The sequence below is a fragment of the Pongo pygmaeus genome, chromosome 6 (assembly GCF_028885625.2).
Source record: "Pongo pygmaeus isolate AG05252 chromosome 6, NHGRI_mPonPyg2-v2.0_pri, whole genome shotgun sequence".
Taxonomy (NCBI): domain Eukaryota; kingdom Metazoa; phylum Chordata; class Mammalia; order Primates; family Hominidae; genus Pongo; species Pongo pygmaeus.
Genome location: NC_072379.2, coordinates 22,828,071 through 22,851,764, shown reverse-complemented (window position 1 = coordinate 22,851,764; position 23,694 = coordinate 22,828,071). Strand labels below are relative to the sequence as shown.

The 23,694-nt window shown below is 49.8% G+C and overlaps 1 long non-coding RNA gene and 1 pseudogene across 1 annotated transcript; one reads left to right on the top strand and one right to left on the bottom strand.

The window, feature by feature from the left end:
• Positions 1-512: 512 nt before the first annotated feature.
• Positions 513-6,630, bottom strand: LOC129041393 (uncharacterized). The gene is made up of 2 exons (XR_008503856.1): positions 6,427-6,630; positions 513-5,978 (listed from the first exon to the last, which is right to left on the bottom strand). It is a non-coding gene; the product is annotated as an uncharacterized LOC129041393 (long non-coding RNA).
• Positions 6,631-11,420: 4,790 nt separating this feature from the next.
• On the top strand, positions 11,421-11,486 carry LOC129041803 (U7 small nuclear RNA; annotated as a pseudogene).
• Positions 11,487-23,694: the final 12,208 nt, after the last annotated feature.

Genomic DNA, 23,694 nt, shown 5'->3' with positions numbered 1-23,694 from the left:
CTGCAGACCCAGGGAGGAGCAATGTTGGTGTAGTTCGAGGGTCAGGAAGCTGGCGACCCAGGGAAGAGAGGTCTTGTTCTAGTTTCAGGGTCGTGGAGCTGCAGACCCACGGAGAAGCAATGCTGTTGTAGTTCGAGGGTCAGGAAGCTGGCGACTCAGGGAGGAGAGGTCTTGTTCTAGTTTGAGGGTCATCAAGCTACAGGCCCAGGCAGGAGCAATGTTGTTGTAATTCAAGGGTCTGGAAGCTGGCGACACCGGGAGGAGAAGTCTTGTTCTAGTTTGAGGGTCGTGGAGCTGCCGACCCAGGGAGGAGCAATTTCGTTGTAGTTCGAGGGTCAGGAAGCTGGCGACCCAGGGAGGAGAGGTCTTGTTCTTATTTGAGGGTCATGGAGCTGCAGACCTAGGCAGGAGCAATGTTGTTGTAATTCGAGGGTCTAGAAGCTAGAGACCCAGGGAGGAGAGGTCTTGTTGGAGTTTGAGGGTCATGGACCTGCAGACCCAGGCAGGAGCAATGTTGTAGTTCAAGGGTCAGGAAGCTGGCGACTCAGGGAGGAGAGGTTTTTTCTAGTTTGAGGGTCGTGGAGCTGTAGTCCGAGGCAGGAGCAATGTTGTAGTTCAAGGGTCAGGAAGCTGGTGACTCAGGGAGGAGAGATCTTGTTCTAGTTTCAGGGTCGTGGAGCTGCAGACTCAGGCAGGAGCAATGTTGTTGTAATTCGAGGGTCAGGAAGCTGGTGACTCAGGGAAGAGAGGTTTAGTTCTAGTTTGAGGGTCCTGGAGCTGCAGACCCAGGCAAGAGCAATGTTGTTATAGTTCGAGGGTCAGGAAGCTGGTGACTCAGGGAAGAGAGGTTTAGTTCTAGTTTGAGGGTCATGGAGCTGCAGACCCAGGGAGGAGCAATTTTGTTGTAGTTTGAGGGTCAGGAAGCTGGCAACCCAGGGAGGAGTGGTCTTGTTTGAGTTTGAGGGTCGTGGAGCTGCAGATACAGGCAGGTGCAATGTTGTTTTAGTTTGAGGGTCCGGAAGCTGGCGAACCAGGGAAAATAGGTCTTGTTCTATTTGAGGGTCGTCGAGCTACAGATCCAGGGAGGAGCAGTGTTGTAGTTCGAGTCTGGAAGCTGGCGACCCAGGGAGGAGAGGTCTCGTTGTTATTTGAGGGTCGTGGAGCTGCAGACCTAGGCAGGAGCAATGTTGCTGTAATTTGAGAGTCCGGAAGCTGGAGACCCAGGGAGGAGAGGTCTTGTTGTAGTTTGAGAGTCGTGGAGCTGCAGACCCACGGAGGAGCAATGTTGGTGTAGTTTGAGGGTCAGGAAGCTGGCGACTCAGGGAGGAGAGGTTTTTTCTAGTTTGAGGATCATGGAGCTGTAGTCCGAGGCAGGAGCAATGTTGTAGTTCAAGGGTCAGGAAGCTGGTGACTCAGGGAGGAGAGATCTTGTTTTAGTTTCAGGGTCGTGGAGCTGCAGACCCAGGCAGGAGCAATGTTGTAATTCGAGGGTCTGGAAGCTGGTGACACAGGGAGCAGAGGTTTAGTTCTAGTTTGAGGGTCATGGAGCTGCCGACCCAGGGAGGAGCAATTTTGTTGTAGTTTGAGGGTCAGGAAGCTGGCAACACAGGGAGCAGAGGTTTTGTTCTAGTTTGAGGGTCATGGAGCTGCAGACCCAGGCAGGAGCAATGTTGTTATAGTTTGAGGGTCAGGAAGCTGGTGACTCAGGGAGGAGAGGTCTTGTTTGAGTTTGAGGGTCGTGGAGCTGCGGACCCAGGCAGGAGCAATGTTGTTTTAGTTTGAGGGTCCAGAAGCTGGTGAACCAGGGGAAAGAGGTCTTGTTCTAGCTGAGGGTCATCGAGCTACAGATCCAGGGAGGAGCAATGTTGTAGTTCGAGTCTGGAAGCTGGCGACCCAGGGAGGAGAGGTCTTGTTGTAGTTTGAGGGTTGTGGAGCTGCAGACCCAGGCAGGAGCAATGTTGTTGTAGTTCAAGGGTCAGGAAGCTGGAGACCCAGGGAGGAGAGGTCTTGTTCTTATTTGAGGGTCATGGAGCTGCAGACTCAGGCAGGAGCAATGTTGTTGTAATTTGAGGGTCCGGAAGCTGGAGACCCAGGGAGGAGAGGTCTTGTTGTAGTGTGAGGGTCGTGGAGCAGCAGACCCAGGGAGGAGCAATGTTGTGGTTCTAGGGTCAGGAAGCTGGCAACCCAGGGAGGAGAGGTCTTGTTCTAGTTTGAGGATCATGGAGCCACAGACCCAGGGAGGAACAATGTTGTTGTAGTTCGAGGGTCCTGGAGCTGCAGACCCAGGGAGGAGCCATGTTGTTTTGAGTGTCCTGGAGCTGGAGATCCACGGAGGAGTTGGTGCTGCCTTTCAAGTCTGAGAGTCATTGAGCTGGAGATCCAATGTTGCTGTTCTAGTCTGAGGGTAGTGAAGTTGGAGACCCAAGGAGGAGTGGGTGCTGCTGTTCATGCCTGAGTGTTGTGGAGCTGGAGAACCAGAGAGGAGTTTAAGGGTAGTGGCGCTGGAGATCCTGGGAAGAGCCAGTGCTGTTGTTTAAATCTGTGGATCCTGGAGCTGGAGCCCTAGGCAGTAGCTGGTGGTGTTGTTTTTCAAATCTGAGGTCATGGGGCTTGAGGTACAGGGAGGAGCCGCTGCTGCTGTTCAAGTCTGAGGGTTGTGTAGCTGAAGAGCGGGGAGGAGGTAGTCTTGCTGTCTAGTATGAGGGTGGTGGAGCTGTAGACCTGGGGAGGAGCCGATGCTGCTGTGTAGTTTGAGGGTCATGGAACTGGAGACCTAGGGAGGAGCCAGTGCTACCGCCATTTAAGTCAGAAGGTTGTGGATCTGGAGTTTTGGGGAACAGCCCGTGCTGCTGTTTAACTGTGGAGAGGATCCTGTGTGTCAGTTGAAGTTTGAAGGTTTGGGAGCTGGAGACCCAGGGAGGAGCCGGTGCTGCGGTTCTAGTTTGAGGGTAGTGGAGCTGGAGATCCCGGGAAGAGCCGGTGCTGTCATTTAAATCTGTGGGTCCTGGAGCTGGAACCCTCGTGGGGAGCTGGTTCTACCATTTATGTCTTAGGGTCGTGGAGCTGGAAATCCAGGGAGGCAGCGGTGCTGCTGTTCTAGTTTAAGGATCATGAAGCTGGAGACCTGGATAGCAGGTGGTGCTACCATTATTCAAATCTGAGGGTCATGGAGCCAGAGCCTTGGGGAGTTGCCGGTGCTGCCTCTCAAGTCTGAGAGTTGTTGAGCTGGAGATCCAGGGAGGAGCCTGTGTTGCTGTTGTCGTTTGAGGGTCATGGAGCTGGAGACTCAGGGAGGAGGGGTGCTGTTCTAGTCTGAGGGGTGTGGAGCTGGAGACACAGGGAGGAGCTGGTGATCCTGTTGTTTAAGGCTGAGGGTTGTGGAGCTGGAGACCCAGGGAGGAGCTGGTGCTGCTGTTGTTTAAGGCTGAGGGTTGTGGAGCTGGAGACCTGGGGGTGGCTGGTGTTGCTGTTGTTCAAGTCAGAGGGTCATGGGGCTTGAGGTACAGGGAAGAGCCCGTGCTGCTGTTGCAGGTTGAGGGTCATGGAGCTGGAAACCTAGGGAGGAGCCACTGCTGCTGTTGAAGTCTGAGGGTCCTGTAGCTGGAGAGCGGGGAGGAGGTAGTCTTGGTGTCTAGTGTGAGGGTGGTGGAGCTGTAGACATGGGGAGGAGCCGGTGCTGCTGTGTAGTTTGAGGGTCACGGAACTGGAGACCTAGGGAGGAGCCGGTGCTACCGCCATTTAAGTCAGAGGGTCATGGATCTGGAGCTTTGGGGAACGGCCCATGCTGCTGTTTAACTGTGGGGAGGATCCGGTGTGTCAGTTGAAGTTTGAGGGTTTGGGAGCTGGAGACCCAGGGAGGAGCCAGTGATGCCATTCTATTTTGAGGGTCATGGATCTGGAGACCAGGGGAGAGGCTGGTACTGATGTTGTAGTTTGAGGGTCATGGAACTGGAGATGGGGAGGAGCCGGTGCTGCTGCTGTTCATGTCTGAGTGTTGTAGAGCTGAAGCCCCAGGGAGAAGTCCATACTACGGCTTTTTAAGTCTGAGGGTCGTGGAGCCTGAGACCTGGGGAGGGGCCAGTGCTGCTGTTCAAATGGCTCCTTCCTGGGTCTCCAGCTCCATGACCTTCAAACTAGGACAGCAGCAGCAGATCCTCCCGGGGTCTTCCAGCTCCATGACCCTCACACTAGAACAGCAGCACCGGCTCCACCCTGGGTCTCCAGATCCACGACTCTCAAACTAGAACAGCAGCACTGACTCCTCCCTGGGTCTCCAGGTCTACAACCCTCAGACTCGAGGAGCTGGAGACCTGGGGAAGAGCCAGGGCTGCTTTTCTACTTTGAGGGTTGTGGAGTTGGAGACCCAGGGTGCAGCAGCTGCTGCTATTCTAGTTTGAGGGCCTTGGAGCCAGAAACTTTGTGAGGAGCCAGTGCTGCTTTTCAAATCTGAGAGTCGTTGAGCTGGAGACCCAGGGAGGAACCAGTGTTGCTATTCTAGCCTGAGGGTAGTGAAGCTGGAGACCCAAGAAGGAGCCGATGCTGCTGTTCTAGTTTGAGGTTAGTGGAGCTGGAGGTCACGGGAAGAGCCGGTGCTGCTTTTTAAATCTGTGGGTCCTCGAGCTGGAGCCCTGGAGGGGAGCTGGTGTTGCTGTTGTTCAAGTCTGAGGGTAATGGGGCTTGAGGTAAAGGGAGGAGCCACTACTGTTCAAGTCTGAGGGTCGTGTAGCTGGAGAGCAGGGAGGAGGTAGGTCTTGGTGTCTAGTGTGAGGGTCGTGGAGCCTGAGACCTGGGGAGGAGCCGGTGCTACCGCCACTTAAGTCAGAGGTTCGTAGATCTGGAGCTTTGGGGGACAGCCCATGCTGCTGTTTAGCTGTGGAGAGAATCCAGTGTGTCAATCGAAGTTTGAGGGTTTGGGAGCTGGAGACCCAGGAGGGAGCCTATGATGCCATTGTATTTTGAGGGTCGTGTATCTGGAGACCTGGGGAGAGGCCGGTACTGCTGTTGTAGTTTGAGGGTCATGGAAGTGGAGACAAGGGTGGGAGCCGGTGCTGCTGCTGTTCATGTCTGAGGATTGTAGAGCTGGAGATCCACGGAAGAACCGGTGTTGCTGTTCTAGCCTGAGGGTAGTGAAGTTGGAGACCCAAGGAGGAGCTGGTACTATTGTTCGTGTCTGAGGATTGTGGAGCCGGAGAACCAGAGAGGAGCCGGTGCTGCTGATCTAGTTTGAGGGCCGCGGAGCTGGAGATCCCGGGAAGAGCCAGTGCTGCCGTTCAAATTTGTGGGTCTTGGAGTTGGAGTGCTGGGGTGACCCGGTTCTTTCATTCATGTCTTAGGGTCATGGAGCTGGAAACCCAGGGAGGCAGCGTTGCTGCTGTTCTAGTTTAAGGATAGTGAAGCTGGAGACCTGGAAAGGAGCTGGTGTTACCACTGTTCAAATCTGACGGTCATGGAGCTGGAGCCTTGGGGAGGTGCCGGTGCTGCCTCTCAAGTCTGTGAGTTGTTGAGCTGGAGATTCAGGGAGGAGCCAGTGTTGCTGTTGTTGTTGGAGGATTGTGGAGCTGGAGGCTGAAGAGGAGCTGATGTTGCAGTTCAAGTTTGATGGTCGTGGAGCTGGAGACCTAGGGAGGGGCTGGTGCTACCACTGTGTAAGTTGAGGGTTGTGGAGCTGGTGGCCCCGGGGAAGAGCCAGTGCTATAGTTAAAGTTTCAGGGAGCTGGAGACCCAGGGAGTAGCTGGTGCTGCTGTTCTAGTTTGAGGTTTGTGGAGCTGGAGCCTTGGTTGGGAGCCGGTGCCACCTCCCAAGTCTGAGAGTCATTGAGCTGGAGATCCACCAGGGAGCTGGTGCTGCTGTTGTAGTTTGAGGATCGTGGAGCTGGAGACCCGGGGTGGAGCTGGTGCTGCAGTTGGAGTTTGAGGGTCAGGGAGCTGGAGATCTGGAGAGGAGCCAGTGCTGTTGTTTAAGTCTGAGGGTCATGGAGCTAAACATGGAGCCAAAGTTGGGGAAGTAGAGAGAGAGAGTTACAGGATGACCCTGGAAACGGTGATGTAGCTGTAGCCCAAGCAAGCTAAGCTTGGGAACTTCTCAATGCTAGTGATGAGTGCATTCTTTTTCCTCTTACACAGTTTTGGATTTGTTTTCTGTCTCATGAGACAGAAAGTTCCTGATTAATACCTTTAGGAATTGAAAAAGCTTAAAAAAACTAAAGGATGTTGGTAATAATAATAATAGGAATTAAACCATGATTATCCTGGCTGACAGAGACAAAATCACACACACACAATATATATCTTTCAATCAGTTAGTAAAATAAAAAATAAATGGAAAAATAGACCCAAACAAAGATATAAAAAGTTGTTTCATGGAGAAGCAATGGAGGACAGAGATTAATCTGAGAGTTGCTATTAATGGAGAAACTGATAACTTACCATTTTTCCCGTGAGGTTTTTGTGTAGAATGATATTGTGTGAGTTCTGGCAGCTGAGTCACTTCACACAGCCTGGTGATGCAGTAGGTGTCACAGAAGGACCCTCTCCCAGTTGGTCCTGCCTCTCTGCTACGGTGAGTGCAGCCTCTGATCCCCAACAGCTGAATGTGTCTTGAGACCAGGCCCATGAGCACAAGGGTTTCCATGGTGAAGGTTCCTGGATGGAACATGTGGATGTTCCTAATGTTCCTTCCTGATGTTCATCTGCCATCTTGCTGTTTAATGCAATGTCTTCTAAATATTGAATAGAAAAAAAGTATTTGTACAATATAGGCAAGGTATAAAGAATATCCACACACTGGACATACAGACAGGGAGGGGCACCCACAGCAAACTCCTTTTGCCTGGGAGCAGGTGTGTTCCTTGAGTCCTATGTCGCCTGTTTCTTCCTCCACCTTGGCCTACAGGCCCGATGTGATCTAACTTCTGTCTGCCTGTCTGACTCCATCTCCCCTCCCACTCCTGTTCTTTCTAACAATTATGTTACAGCCTCAGTGAATGTGACAAGGACCCTGAATCACAGTGGCTTTACTAAGACAGAGGTTCATTCCTTTCACATGAAAATCCAAGGCAGTCGGGTGATTCTTCTCTGTGCATTTTTCAGGGTCTTAGGCTACTTCCATCTTGCTGCTCTGACTTTTTTAGGGTGTAGCTTCCCCCACAGTGTCCATCCTATCTACTGCCAGTGAGCAGGGAGGGGAGAAGAGAACATGAGGACACAAATCTTCCTTCCTCTAAAGGCAGTTGCTGTGCGCTAGCCTCATGTGCATTGGCCACTGCCTGGTCATGTGGCCACTGCTTGCTGCAAAGGATGCTGGGAAGTTTTCATCCTGGATGCCAGTGACCACCTGGGTGACTCCTGAGGTCGAGGGGAGAGAGGACATGAAAAAGAGTCACTGGCTCTTCCCGCTGTCATGCATGTTGCTCCAGTCTAGGGCGACCCACTGCCTCAGCTTGCTCAGGATGAGGGGGGTGGTGGGGCACAGACATTTCAGTTTTATAACATGGGCAGTTGCGGGCAAATCATCCCAGCTTGGCTGAGACTCAGAAGTTTCCTGGGATGTGGGATTTCTAGTGTTAAAACCGGGAAAGTTCTGGGCAAACCTGGACAAGTTGGTGCCTGCCGTGGGGCCTTTGCATCTACTGTTACCCCTGTCCGGGATTCCCTTTCTGTAACTCTGTGTGGTGCTCACTCCTCTTCTGTTGAGGAAAGGCTGCTCTCTGGGTGCCCCCCAGGTGCCTGGTCTGCTGTACTCAGAACTACATGCTCTGTGAAAATCCCTCCATGCTCTTCATAGAATGAGATCTGTTCTTTCCACCCTTCCCTGCCCACTTCAGTTTCAAAGTCTCTGAGGATTATTAATTTTTATTCTCTTCACCACTGAAAGATACATCTCTTTCCCTAAGGCTGTGGCTGGGTTCACGCATAGTCGGATAAATCTGATATTAATAATAACCTGAATGAAAAACATGTATTAAATCCCAAGATTATGATGTAGGAAGCAGGTATTCTGAAGAGATGTGTAAGCCTAATAAAGGCCAAAGGGTGTGGATTAAAAGGAAATGTGGGGTGGAGAAACATTTCATGAAATAGAACCTCACCTCTTGGGTGAGTTCATTGGTACAACGTTTCTAGAGGGCAATTTGGCAACTGGCCAATGAAAGTGCATAACTTTTGGTCCCAAATTTCATTTATAGGCATTTATCCCTAGGAAATAGTTAGAAAAATATGCAAAGATGAATCTCTAAGGATTTTTATAAGAAGAAAGAAGTAGGAAGCATGTGCCTGCTGGTGGTCCTGCACCCTGGCACCAGTGCTCCCCTCTCCTAGTGGGTGGGCACATGCTACATTTTCCCAGGCTTTCTTGCAGTGAGTTGTGGCCAGGTGACCAGGTTCTGGCCAATGGGAGGTAATAAAAGTGTTGGGTAGTATTTTTGGAGACCACCTTCTGTAACTTCTGTCTTGATATGGTTTGGATGTTGGTCCCCTCCAAATCTCATGTTGAAATGTGATCCCTGATGTTGGAGGTGGGTCGTGGTGGGAGGGGTTTTGGTGATGTGGGCAGATCCCTCTCACAATGGCTTGGTGCCATCCGGATGGCAATGACCGAGTTCTTGCTCTGAGTTTATGGGAGATCTGGTTGTTTAAAGGGCCTGGCACATCCTCCTCCCTCTCTTGCTCTTTCTCTCGCCATGTGATGTACCTGCTTCCCCTTCGCCTTCTACCGTGATTGGAAGCTTCCTGAGGCCTCCCCAGGAGCAGATGCTGGTGCCATGCCTGTACAGCCTGCACAACTGTGAGCCAATTAAACCTCTTTTCTATAAATAACCCAGCCTCAGGAATTCTTTTATAGCAACAAAAATGGACTGACACATATCTTTAGTGTCATTTCTTAGTTGTTCCATCCTTTGACCTGCTTCCTGGAATATGCATATGATGGTTGAAGCTATTCTTGTCACCTTGAACCTTGAGGATTAGGCTTCTACTCTGCGGATAGCAGAATGTCCTCTGGAAGGAAATGAAAGTCCCTAATGCCACCCCAGACTGACAACCTCCAGTTTTGTTTTCACTTTTTAATTTTTTGAGGCAGAGTCTTGCCCTGTTGCCCAGGCTGGAGTGCAATGGTGTGATCTCAGCTCGTTGCAACTTCTGCTTCCTGGGTTCAAGTGATTCTCATGCCTCAGCCTCCCGAGTAGCTGGGATTACTGGTGCGTGCCACCATATTCAGCTAATTTTTTTATTTTTAGTAGAGACAGGGTTTCACCAGGTTGAGCAGGCTAGTCTCGAACTCATGACCTCAAGTGAAACACTGGCCTCAGCCTCCCAAAGTGCTGGGATTACAGGTGTGAGCCACTGTGCCCAGCCCAGTCTTGGTTTTTATGAGATAAACTTCTGTCTTGGCTGAAGTTACGTCACTGATAGGTGATATAACTGTAACTGAATAAAAAGTAGGAAATTCATGTAATACTTATATCTACATATGCATATACCAAAAATAATAGTGATCTGTTGTTATCTATGTGTAAATATGGACACAAAATATTGTTTAGTGTAAACAAAGCTCTTTTTTTTTTTTTTTTTTTTTTTTTTTTGAGACAGAGTCTCACTCTGTTGCCCAGGCTGGAGTGCAATGGTGAGATCTTGGCTCACTTCAACCTCCGCCTCCTGGGTTCAAACAATTTTCCTGCCTCAGCCTTCCAAGTAGCTGAGCTTACAGCTGCATGCACCACACCCAGCTAATTTTCATCTTTTTAGTAGAGCTGGGGTTTCCCCATGTTGTCCAAGCTGGTCTCAAACTCCTGACCTTCAGTGATCTGCTTGTCTTGGACTGCCAAAGTGTTGTGATTACAGGCATGAGCCACTGCGCCTGGCTCATAAAGCTTTATTCTATTTTAATGAAGCAAAAATGCATAAGTGTGTAAGTGTGATCTATGTGTGTATATTGTCTAATAGGAGCACTACATAGCAAAATGCGAATGCTGCTTATCTTCGGTGTTGGAATCGCTTGTGATTTAAAATCTTGTTTTCTTCTATTTTTAAAAACTTTCAAAATGAGTTGTGACTTTGATTATTAGAAAAAAATCTATAATAATTGAGAGGAAAGAAAACCCCACCTGTTGTTGAAACTGACTGGAGCTGGGAGAAATGAGACATTCCTTTGAAAGTGTCACCTCCCTACCAGAAAAGTAGCCTTGCAGGACTGTCCTACAAGCCAGATGTGCCTCTTTCCCCTGGTCCCTGTACCTGGTGTGAGGTTGCACAGACAGTGAGCATCCTTCACAGAGTCTGACCTGCCAAGGTCGGGGGTGAGTGGGGATCTAGTGACATTCAGAACCTGGGGGAGCCGAACAGGTGTGACTGTGCGTTTGCAGGATGACCTCTCCCCTCAAAGAGCAAGAAATAACTCTAGTGCAATTTTCCAAACATTTACAAGAGAGGATTTTTAAGCTTTTCGCTTCTTTATTACAACTAGCACATTTGGAAGCATAAAATGCACAAAGAAGACCTGCTATTTACAATCACTTTCACTAAGCCAGTGTTATATTCAAAAATGGCAGATAAAGTTCATGGCTTTGATGAAAGGGGCAGTCTTTTCATCGGCAACAATTAATACTGCTCCCCATTCTGGGGAGAATTTAAAGAAAATAATTTGTAAGGAGGTGTGGGTTGGCATGACACAAACAAATGATTTCAGATCACAAATGTAATCATTTGATCTTGCTTTACCAAACATTTCAGAACAATCTAGCATCACATTCTCTTCTGAGTCTGTGAAACTCTGAATTCTGGGAGAGTCTGAATTCCCAAGGCAGGACTGAGGATAGAAAAAATTTGGTGGCAGACCCCCGGTACTGTGGTTATCACATGGGTTAAAGATGTAGGCTTGGTTAACCCACCGAACCTGCTTATGTATGAGGCTCACCTGAGAAGGTGATATTGACAAGCCCATCCTATGGGTCTGAGGGCTCTTCACCAGGAGTGGAACAAGGAGGATGGCCCCAGTGTCCCCATCTCTGAACACATTTAGTGGGAGGGCTGGAGATCCTGGACAGATCACCACTGGCTCCATGGGGAAATTTCAGCAGCACTCATTGCCTGTGTCTGTTCTGTGCCAGGCACTGTGCTCAGGGCGGGGATTTGGGATTCACTAGGGCACAAGGCCATGTGCCTCTGTCCTCACAGAGCCTAAGTGCTGGTGGACAATGCAGATGTCAACCACAAATGACGAGGCACTTGCAGGTAGGGGTCAGTGCCAAGAAGGAAATGAAGGGTGCGTATCGCTGACTGTGACTCTGGTGGGGGCAACTTAAATAGGGCCATCGGGGAGGGCCTCTCTGAGGAGGTGACATTTGAGCTGAGGCCTCATCAGTCAGAAGGAAAAAGCTGTAAAGGGTCTGGGATAAACTCAACCTGCAGACTTTTCAAATAATATAAGGTGTTACAGCTCTTTCAGAATTTGTCTAGCATGTTTTCCGGTTTTCACTCCCGGGAAGGCTCGGAAAGAGGCATCTGTGCCCAGCTCATGGCCTGTTCTTTGCACTTGCGGGGGAGGGGTCCTCTTCTCCCACAGCTGTCCCCCCGGGGCCTGCTCCCAGGTGGGGTCTGGTTTTCACCAGAAAGCCCTCCATGCAAAACACACACACACACACACACACACACACACACACACACACACACACACACAAAATTGAATTTGAATTAGTTGCCAACATTTACATTTTAATTCTAAAAATCTGTATTTTTGACTTCATTGGAAAGTCAGACTACCTGGCCAGGCCAGGCTGGGATCTGGTGGATTTTGGTATTTCGGTTTCTGGTTAGGGAGGGTATTTGGGGTTTGCCCCTCCAGCATCTGTCCCAGTGTGGAGTGGGGGTGGGGGCCCAGGCTCAGTGGGGAGAACTGCAGTGGCCGAGGGTCTTGGCTGTCTCCAGACAGCTGGGTGGACTCTGCCATCTCCTGCTTGGGGTGGGCTGGGGTTCTTTGCTGCCCCTCCTCACAGCCCACAGCCTCTTGAACTCCACTGAGACCACCGCCATGTGAGGCTGGGAAGGGAAACCTGCCTTTGTAAGTGAAAACAGTTGAAACCACGCTGGAATGTGTCAGTCAGAAACTAAAAGGCCCTGTCACAAGCATGGCCAGGAAGACTGTCACCATTGTGGCATGCAAATGACAGAGATGTGTGGGACAATGTCTACCAAGAGATGAGCCAGGTGAGGGCAGGTTGTCGTGAAGGAAGGAGGAGGGGTCGTCCCCACAGCAGCGGCGCCATCCCGCAGAGAAACGGCCCCTGGGGATGGACACGTTCCAAGGAGGCCGTGTGCTGTGCCTAGTGGGTGGTTCGAGGCCTGAATGCCGGGCACTCGGAGCGGTCAGTGTCCCCATGGGAGCAGGGGTGCTCTCAGCCAGGTGATGGGGGTCCTTGGATGGTCAGCCCCTGTGTGTGTGAGAGGCGGTGGCCCTCTGCTCTGTCCCTTCTGAAGGCAGCCATAAGGGCTGGGATGTGGTGGATTTGGGTATTTTGGTTTCTGGTTAGGGAGGGTATTTGGGGTTTGCCCCTCCAGCATCTGTCCCAGTGTGGAGTGGGGAGCAGCCATAGGGAAGGAGGCCAAAGCGCTCAGCATCAGACAAGCCTGGGTGCAGGTCCCACTTCCTGCCAGGCCAGGGCCTCTGAGCCTCAGTTTCCTCATCTGTATAGTGGGGTTAATCCCAACCATGTATACTGCCTGCCCGCCATGTGCCAGGCCCCTCTTACACATCTTTGATTGCTTGAGGGCAGGGACTTTATTATCCTCCTTTAGAGTTGAGAAAGAAGAGGCACAGAAAGGTTAAACCACTTACCTGGGGTCACACAGCTACTATTGCAGAGTAAAGTCTCCAAACTCAAATGGAGCACTAAGCCCCGCCCTGGGCGCCAACAGGTGCTCCAGGAATGTCCAGTGCCATTTATCACCTTCATCACCTGCTGGGAGTGCTCGTCCCATCATGCAAACCCTGTGAGCATAAAGTGAGGGGACACATGCAGGATCGATTGTACTGGCGGGTAACGTAAGTAAAGTAATAACCACAGGATGATATTCACAACCCATATTAGTGATACCAACAGCCACATCTGCCTGCTTCTCTGGGCCCAGGATTGTCTGCAAGCTCCCAGGAGCTGGTCCTGACTGGGTCAGAAGAAAAGTCTGAGGTTATGGGAAGGAGCGGCTTGCCCAGCTTGTGGCCTGTTTTGTACATTGGGAGTCCCTGTCCTCCACAGCTGTCCCCCAGGGCCTGCTCCCAGGTGGGCTTGAGAGACCCCAGAGCTGCAAGGCTTTAGGCCAGGGTTCTGCCAGTTGCTGTGTGTCTGAGGAAGTGACACCCTCCCCCAAATCTCTTGCCCTGCCAGCTGCTGGACACACAGCAGCTACAGGGCGTGAACTCTGAGACCAGGACCTCTGCAGGTCCTGGGAGGCAGAAGTTGCAGTGAACCAAGACTGCACCATTGCATTCCAGCCTGGGTGACAAAGTGAGACTCTGTCTCAAAAAAAGAGAAACAGATATTTATATGAGACAGTTTGTAGAGGTTTGAAATGCAACATGATCCATCATGTGGAGATTATTTATAGAGAATTAATTGCTTCAGTTCAGTGTGAAGGGACTTAAACTCCTCTCTTCACTAGAATTTTTCAAACTGTTAAGGGGACGTATGTAATTGTCACCTGCATCACATGTAATCAGGGGACCATATGAAGAAGTGAAACGTTGCTTTCTTACATGATTGTTTTTGGTGAATTGAGCAGTTTTGTATTCATCATTCAAAAATGCACAGGCCATGGGAATGCCCAATACTTCCGGCTGCCTACCCTCCCACTGCAACTAACGTAAGCCGGCAAGCAATGGCTGTTGATAAAGACAATGGTCATCATCATATTTCAGGGTTTGTGTGTGTGCGTGTGTGTGTGTGTGTGTGTCTGTGTCTGTGTGTGTGTTTATTCGTTTGTTTGTTTTGAGATGAAGTCTCACTCTGTTGCCCAGGCTGGAGCGCAGTGGCATGATCTCAGCTCACTGCAACCTCAGCCTCCTAGGTTCAAGCAATTATCGTGCTTCAGTCTCCCTGAGTAGTTGGGATTACAGGCACCCGCCACCGGACCCAGCTAAAATTAGTAGTGATGGGGTTTTGCTATGTTGGCCAGGCTGGTCTTCAACTCCTGGCCTCAAGTGATCTGCCCACCTCGGCCTCTCAAAGTGCTGGGATTGCAGGTGTGAGCCCCGACATCCAGCCAACCTTTCAGGGTTGTTTGTTTGTCTTTAAGACAGGGTCTCTCTCTGTTGCCCAGGCTGAATGCAGTGGTGTGATCATGGCCCACTGCAGCCTCAACCTCCCGGGCTCAAGTGATCCTCTTGCCTCACTCTCCTGAGTAGCTGTGAATACAGGCACATGCCACCACGCCTGGCTAGCTTTTGTATTTTTTGTAGAGATAGGGCCTTGCCATGTTGCCTGGGCTGGTCTCAAACTCCTGGGCTCAAGCGATCCGCCCACTTCAGCCTCCCAAAGTGTTGGAATTATGGACATTTCAGTTTTTTAAAAAATCAAAAAAGCATGACTGGATACAATCAGGATTTCAGTAGAAGTAGAAAATACGGGAATGTCAGTGAGCAAATAAGTGCAGAAAGAACAGGGGATGAGAAGAGGAATGTGGGAAGATGGGAAGCGCTGGGCGGAGATGAGGATGGGGACAGGCTGGGGATGAGATCTGGAGTGCAGGCTACAGTCAGGAAACTGAAAGCTGCCCAAAGCATTAAGATTGCCCAAGCCAGAAGCACACGAGGCAGTTTTCAAGAGAATAAGGAGCAAGAGATCATTAAACTCACTTACCAGGAGAGACAAGAGATGGTGGCAGTAATTTCAAGAGAGAGGCCTTGACACTACAAAAAAATCTAAATTCATTCTTTGCCTGACTGTTCACAAGGGAAGAGGGGGAAGTGGTTGCCTTCAGAAACCATAATACATTTTTCTTACTGAGGCAAAATTTACAGAGAGGAAGAAATGGGAAAAAGAAGCAACCGAGGTGATGGGAAATGGAGCTGATTTATTCTTGATGTTGGAGCGGCAGTTTCTCTAACACAGATAAACTTTAAAAACCAGCTCAGATGCATCCCTTGAGCCCTTGTTGGTCCCTCTCCACAGGTCCCAGCCCGTTCAGAGTTTTCAAGGAAGCAGCTCCCAGGCTACTGTCACCTTCCTGGGACCGTGAGCCTCTCATCACCCAAGCTGGCAGAATCCCTCCAACTCATGGCTCCGTGAAACCTGAGTGCCTGCCTCCGCTGACCGATTCCCTGGGTGGATTTTCTTCTGGTGGTCAGAAAAATATATCGGTCTTTTCCAGATGTCTCGCATTACATTCTGTCATTTGGAATACAGTTGATTCTTGAACAATGTGGGAGTTAGGGGCACCAAATCCCACACAGTTGAAAATCCACATATAACTTTTGACTCTGCAAAAACTTAACTACTGATAGCCTATTGTTGACCAGAAGCCTTACTGATAACATAAACAGTTTTCGTATGTTAAATGCATCATATACTGTATTCCTACAAAAAGTTGGCTAGAGCAAAAAAAATGTTATTAAGAAAATCATTCAGAAGGGAATATGCATTTACTCTCCATTAAGTGGAAGTGGGTTATCATAAAGGTCTTCATCCTTGTCTTCTTCACATTGAGTAGGCTGAGGAGTAGGAGGAGGAAGAGGAGGGGTTGGTCTTACTGTCTCGGGGTGGCAGAGGCAGAAAAAAATCTGTGTATACGTGGTCTCTGGCAGTTCTAACCTGTGTTGTTCAGGGTCCATTGTATTTGTTACCCAGTGGGGTGAAATCAAGATAAATTAAACACAGGTAAGTCCCATTTCAAGAAGTCCAATACATAAAAATCTGCCCATAGAATACTCAAATGAAACAACTGAAAGAGACCCAAGGCTCTTTTGCATCCAATTTCCTCAACACCAAAGAGGAGAATGTGGCCCTCTGAGAGGCATTCAGCTGGACTCTGTGTAGTGAGATTGCTGTTTCTTTATCTAGGTTCTGGGCACAGGTGCGTGTACCTGGTGAGGATTAATTGAAATGTACTCTTATGATCTGGACACATTTCTTTTCTTCCTCTTCCTCTTCCTCCTCTCCTCCTCCTCCTCTTTCTTCTTCTTTTTTTTTTTTTTTTAATAGAGATGAGGTCTCACTATGTTGCCCAGGCTGGTCTCAAACTCCTGACTTCAAGTAATCGACCCACCTCAGCCCGCCAAAGTGCTGGGATTACAGGCATGAGCCACTGCTCCTGGCCTGGGCACTTTTCTTATGTATGCTATCATTCAATATTTTTTACTCCCAGTGGGATTTTGATTGAGGAAGAGCAAGGCATTTTTTGTTTTGTTTTGTTTTTGAGATGGAGTCTCACTCTGTTGCCCAGGCTGGAGTGCAATGGCACAATCTCGGCTCAATGCAACCAACCTTGTCTCACTTTCCTCCCAAAGTTCTGGCATTACAGGCATGAGACACTGTGCCCGGCCAGAGCAAGGCATTCTTTAAAGGTGAGCCACCCCCTGGCGAGGGTGTTTGAGCCACTCTCTCAGGAACCACCAATTCCTGGTTCTTTCTCATAGGATTTGCTCCAGCCTCTGCTGCTCTGGCTTCCCCAGCTTCCCACTCCTGGCTCCCCTCCTACCCTCTTGATTTGTCACATCCCCTCCAGATCCCCCAAAGACCCTGGCTGGGCTGGCGCTCCCATCCCAGAGTCCCCTGTGGCCCCCACTGACTTGGCTCAGGGAAGCCTCTTTCCCAGACAAGCCCATCCTGGCCACCACCCCACACTCCATCCCCCAGATGGTACCCATACAAGTCCATTGCAGACCCCATCAGAGCCCAGGTTTCTTTGGTGAAGATGTGACTTGGCACAGATCAACCCACTCTCTTGAAATTGCATTTCTGGGCTGCATAGCCCAGAGGCAGGGCACAGCTAGTATCCAGACCCCCTGTAATGATTTAGAGAAGGGAAAGAAATCTTGGCCAGGCATGGTGGTTCACACCTGTAATCCTAGCACTTTGGGAGGCTGAGGCAAGTGGATCACATGAGGTCAGGAGTTCAAGACCAGCCTGGCCAATATGGCAAAACCCTGTCTCTACTAAAGATACAAAAATTAGCCAGAAGTGGTGGCGTGTGCCTGTAGTCCAAGCTACATGGGAGGCTGAGATGGGAGAATTGCTTGAACCCAGGAGGCGGAGGTTGCAGTGAGCCGAGGTCACACCATTGCACTCCAGCCTGGGTGACAGAGAGAGGCTCCATCAAAAAAAAAAAAAAAAAGAAAGAAAGAAATCTTAGAGCCCAGGAAGAGAACAAGAACAGACCAGGCAGACAGTGACTATCAGTCTTCCCCAGTCAGCTTTCCACCCTGCAGCCTCCACGGTCTTTCTCCATCCAGCTCCACGCACAGTCACTCTACTGCGTAAAAACCCTCCAGCTCCTGAAATGGAAAAATACACTTCCAAAGTGGCGTGCTCCCATCACTAACTCCCCCCAAAACTCACCGTCCACACCCTTGCATATTTGATGTTGGCTCTTATCTTTAATTTCCTCTCCCCATTTTATCTTGGCTTATTTTGTTTTTTGTTTTTTCCTATTTTTTAAGAACTCAGTACTTTTACCATCGCCCTTTTGAAACTCTGGAGCAATACAAGCATTTAAGACCATAAATTTTCTTCTGAGTACAGCACTAGCCGAGTCCCTCAGATGCTGGTGTAAACTATTCTTGTTGTTTTCTAGAAACCATCATTCTAGTTTTGGTTTCTGCTTTGATCTGGGAGTTATCTAGGAGAGAATTCCTTCCCCAATAAAAGGCACTGTTCTCCATGTCCCATTCAATGCATTTTGACAAATGTGTCTACTCAAGTAAACATCATCCCAATCAAGACAGAGCATTCCTAGCAGGGCCATCTTTTACTTTATTTATTTATGTATTTATTGAGACAGAGTCTCACTCTGTCACCCAGGCTGGAGTGCAGTGGCATGCGATCTCAGCTCACCAGCTTTGTTTCCCGGGCTCAAATGAGAGCTCCCACCTCAGCCTCCTGAGTAGCTGGGACCACAGGTGTGCACCCCTACATCTAGCTAATTTTTTGTATTTTTGGTAGAGATGGGGTTTCTCCATGTTGGCCAGGCTCATCTGGAACCCCTGAGCTCAAGTGATCCACCTGCCTCGGCCTCCCAAAGTGCTGGGATTACAGGCATGAGCCACCACATCTGGCCAGGGCTATCTCTTTACCATTTATTTTAATGTCATTTGTAATGATCAGAATGTGGGCTATAATAATCTTTATTTTTAAAATTTTGTAAAGGTTTCTTTTGTATTCAAAGAAACAAAAGAAGGAAATAATTTATTAAAAATTCTTAAGCATCAAATATCCTCACCCTTGTGTACATTTCCAGCTCTGTTTCTGTGTCCCTTCCATGAATTTCCTCTTCCCTGTGCTCTTAACCTGGTCTATCCATCCTTAAACTATAGCTCTAATAATGCCCCAAACACTCCCCCTCTTTGAATAGACTGTGAGTAGCGGAAGGATCTGAGGCCGCATGGTTTCCATCTCTGTGTCCCTGCAGCTAGACCAGTGCTCGATGTGGCAGAGGTGCTCCACCAACATTCACTGACCACAGGTGAATTAAATACACCTGTGCCCTGGGGGGACCCAGGCAGGAGGGCAGGTGGTTCAGAGAACCCTTCCTCTAGCTGCAGCCTCATCTCGACCTTGGCTCCATTCACAGCAAGATATTTCAGATTCTTCTTCAGAGAGCCTGAATCATTAAGGGAAAACATTCTAACATTCACCTATTGGTTTCTCTGCCAAGCCCCAGTGGCTTGAAATAAGTAAATCATTTAAACCATCCCATCCTTGTATCTCGGAGACGGTGGTGATAGACAGGGAATCGATAGATTCAATCAGGGGAGTGAGAGGCATGCGGATAAAGGTCCCTGGCCAGGGCCTCTCTGCGGTCCTTGGGGCTGGAGATGCCTTGGAAATCCAATCAGGGCTCTTCACAGGGGACATCACCACTGACCGTCACTGCATTCTTACCCCTGAGCTGGCCAAGGGTCCCTGCCTAGAGACAGGGACACGTGGGCTCAGGAAATAAAGACTCAAAGCCTCCACTTACCCTACACCTCAGCCTCTGAGAGATGCAGGGTCACCTGCTGGGAGGGAGGGGCAGAGGCCACACTGGGGGTGGCACATGGGTGGGACCCGGTCCTGCCTGGCTGAATGTGCCCCATGCTTTATCTTTTTCCCAGGCCACCTGGACTTTAAGAGCACTCACCTGATGCCCTCATGCCCCAGCTTTCCAGCCTGGCAGCACCCTTGACTGTGGCTGCCAGGCTCTGTGCCATCTGGCCCCTGCCTGTTCTCCTCTTTCACCTCCTCTGCCTTCCTGTTTCACTGGTTTCTCTCTGCTACTTTTATTTTTTATTTTTTTTGAGACACAGTCTCATTCTGTTGCCCAAGTTGGAGTGCAGTGGCTCAATCTCGGCTCAGTGCAACTTGTCTCCCGGGTTCAAGCGATTCTTGTGCCTCAGCCTCCCGAGTAGCTGGGATTACAGGTGTGTGCCACCACACCAGGCTAATTTTTGTATTTTTAGTAGAGACTGAAAAAATAGTTAGGGTTTCGCCATGTGGGCCAGGCTGGTCTTGAACTCCTGGCCTCAAGTGATCCTCCCGCCTCAGCCTCCCAAAGTGCTGAGATTATAGGCGTGAGCCACCACGCCTGGCCTTCTGCTACTTCTTTGAACCAGGGCCTCCCCCTCCTGTCAAGCCTGTGTGATGCTAGCCCCTCTGCCTGGAAGGCCCTTCTCCCAGCCCCTCCTAGCTCAGGAACTCCCAGAGGATAAACATGAGATGATTTGGCAGAGCACACAGGGCTAGCACTAAGATCACTGAATCCTGTAGTGGTTCTTCTCCAATTCTTCAATCACCTCAAAGAAAACACCTTGATTTGGTGCTGATGTGCCTTTAGCTCCTTTCCAGACCTTGCATTTCATCCTTTTGAACAAAGAAAGGACAGGCCCCAGGCTTCCTGCAGAATGAAGCACCTCTGTTTAGGTTTATTGCTTTTAGTTCTACAGTCACCATCCTTTTGCAAGCAAAAGATGCTGGTTTTCTATTTACTCTGGTGATAGAGTTTTCCTTTTGAATTAAAGTTTCTTAGTAAAAACAAAAATGGGGTTGCTAAGCAACACACACTGCTGTTAGAGTTGGCAGAAATGGCCAAAGGACCGGGGCATGGATGAAATCACACTCCTGGGTTGCTCCAAAGTGTTCAGTAAAATATGTCTCTAGCAGCTGCTTGGGGATGTGGAACTTGGAGAGGTGAAAAGCAGAAGAAGAAGCCCACGATGTGGTTGGATGGAGGGACCCTTGCAGAAGCGAGAAGGGCAGCTGTGAGATGCAGAGTGGAGAATTCAACCTCAGCAGAGGCCAGAAAAAAGAGCTGGGAGGAGCAGGAAAAATGTCAGCTCCGTGAACGGCAGAAATCGTGACGATGATGATTTTGGACATCCCATGCACCAGGATTTAAACACTGGGGTTACAATAAGATTCTGTGGTCCTTTCAAGCCAGAATTGTTGGTCACATGAACAAATTTATGGGGAAAATAACAGCCACCGGTAACTCAGGCAGGTCAGGTCCCCCCAGGCTATGGATAAACAGTCATGCCTGAGTCAGCCTCTTTCTTGAACATTTTTTTTCCAGTTACCTGAGCCAATAAATCCACCTTCACCTCAGACCATTGGGGTTTAATTTTTCTTCACTTAGCAGATGAAAGAATCTCAACTTATGGAAACTACAGAACATATGTATAATTACTCTTCCATTTTACAGCAGAGAAAACGGAGGCCCCACCTCCTTCTATCTTTATCCTCAGATTTTTGAGACTGTTGCCTTCCGCTTCATCCCAGACATCTGTCCCCTGTTTTCTCCCATCCAAAGAGAAGAGAAAAAGAGACAATGTTCACACCCCACTGGCCATGTTTTGGTCACAAGGAGGCCTGGGAAATGTAGTCTTTATTCCAGGCAGCCGGGCTCCCTGCTACCAGGAGGGATGCTGAGGTCTGGGTAACCCCAGCCCTGTCCCTGTCCCCCATGGGGCCTCCTTGAGTGCAGGACAGAGGACTGGCAAGCCCCACACCAACCTGACAGGGCATCTTCATCACATGGCCTGGCCAGGTCATCCTCACAGGAGGACTGCACTGGGGTCTGGGCAGGACCGAGGCTCTGGACAGGCCAGAGGGGAAAGGTATGAGCAGTGATGGGAGCAATATCCAAAAAGGCCCCACCCCTTTCCTGGTTGCCCAGGGAACCCCAGGGTCTCCCTCAGTGCTGCTGGCTCCTTCCCGCACCAGGCACCTGAGACAGAGGCTGCAGTGGGAAGACCCCGTGGTCACTCACTCTTGCATTGGAAGGGAAACTCCTCCCTTTGAATGAAATGCTAATTATAGCCTCCATGTGTGCACTCTGTTACCTGCTAAAAATATGCTGCCTTATTCTGTCTGCACAGGTGCAGCTGAGTTGGGGGAAATCATGCTGTTTTTAGCACTGGTGTAGGCAGACAATTGAATCCTAGACTTTGGGGATGGTGTCTGCCTGGGAACTTGTTTCCAGGAGTGTGACTGAAGCGAAGGGCCAGTCAGAGGAGGTGCCGCAACCCCAGGGGCACAGCAGAGCAGTGCCAATGGTGGGAGGAAGCATCTTCCAACAGTGGTATCAGCTTCACAGTGGAGGCAGCCTCAGCTTCCAGGGCTGAGAGACATTTGTCATCTTGGCAGGAGGGAGGCTGTTAAAACAGGCACTGGGGGAGCAAAATGGGGCCCCAAATCCACCCAAGAAAGCCCCAAAACAGGGATGTTGGAATGAGATGGGGAGGAGAGGGTCCTGAAGACAGAAGAGGCAGGTATGGGGAAGGATTGAGAGATGTCATTCATTCATTCATCCATTCATTCATTCTACACATATTTATTGAATCCTACCACATGCCAGGCACTCTGCTAGGTGCTGGGTTGAAAGGGACAGATAAGGTCACTGCCCTCTTCTTTATTACAATAATATTTCCATACATATTGAGCCAGGAACTGCCCAAGGCACTAGAGACACACATTGAAGAAAAACCCCTTCCTGGAGCTAAAATTCTAATGGGGGAAGGGGGGTCTGATGTCCCCTCTCCCAAGAACAAATGAACACGAAAATGATGACAAGAGTTGGGGACTCCCATGGGACCCTCCCGTCCCTGTCCCTGGGTCTCCAGTTCAGCCTTCGAGAGTCCAGGAGGTGTCAGCTTTCCCACCTGGCCTCATCTGCTGCTCAGTTTGTCTCTCATGCTGCTCAAAGACTCAAACCAGCATCCTCAGCCCTGATGTGCCCCCTCACTCTGGGGGGAGCACAATCACAGGATGTAAGTGAGCCAGATATCGACAAAGGTGAAGACCTCCCAGATCTAGACAAAAGGATCCAATTGGCTGAGCCAAATTTGCACACAACACCTGCATGGGAGACAGGTTCTCTGGGTTCAAATCCCAGCCCACTGCCTATCACTTACTAGCTGTGTGACCTTGGACAGGTTATTTAAACCTCTCTGTGCCTAAGTCTCCTCCTCTGTAAACTGAGGATAATGATAGTTCCTGTTACATAGGATTGTCAGACAAGTTAAGGCAGAAAATACCAGTAAAGTGCTCAGTGCACCGTCTGCCCATGGGATGCGAGGGTTTAAAAAATCACCCTCATTATGGTTGCATTGAATTTTATATTGATTATTGGCTGTATATTGATTACTTCTGATTATTACTGATTGGTTATATATTGAGTATTATAAGGCATCTGATAACATTCTCATGACCTTCATTCCTGGCCCTACAGTGTCGTGTGTTTTTTATGCTGGGATCAATTCCATTCCCTGGATCCGACATTTCCCTGCAGAAACGCAGGCTGGGAAGGGAGCTCTGAGGTCATCCCCATCTTTATCACAATCAGCAGCCACCCATGTCCCTGAGCCCAGGGCAGGTGCTGGCCCATCATCCCACAGGTGGTTGCACTCTACACTCTACAGAACACGTGCTTCCCATTCCATCTTCCAGCATCTGCTGACCCTGAAAGGCTCCCCAGCCTTGCCCTGGTGTCCCCTCCTGGTCATGAGCAGACCCTTCCCCACACAGCAGTTAGAAGGATCCTTCTCATGCTGAATCAGACCTGGGCACCTCTCTGACTGCAACCCTCCAGTGCCCCCATCATGGGACTGATGGGTCAGTCCCTGCCCCCTCTCAGCTCCTGTCTCTGCCCACGCTCCCCTCACACCTGCCCTCAGTCCCTTCAGCTTCCCTGCTGTGTCCAAACACCACCCCCTCTTACACCCAGCTTGTCCCACCACAGATCCTTCTACCAGGAGTGACCTTACTTAAATATGCCTGCCCTCCACTGGCTCCTCCTCATCAGACAAGGCAGGTCAAGTGACACCACCTCAGGAGCCCTCCCAACTCCCAAGTCCAATGTCGGCCACACTCTCCCATCTGTCATGTCACTCTCCCTTGCTTCATGGGTCTAAGATGGCTGCCAAACTCCAACCATCACACTGACATTCCAGATAGCAGGAAAGCACAAAAGATAAAGAAGAGAATACCTCTCCCTTTAAGGACACATCCCTAAAGTTGC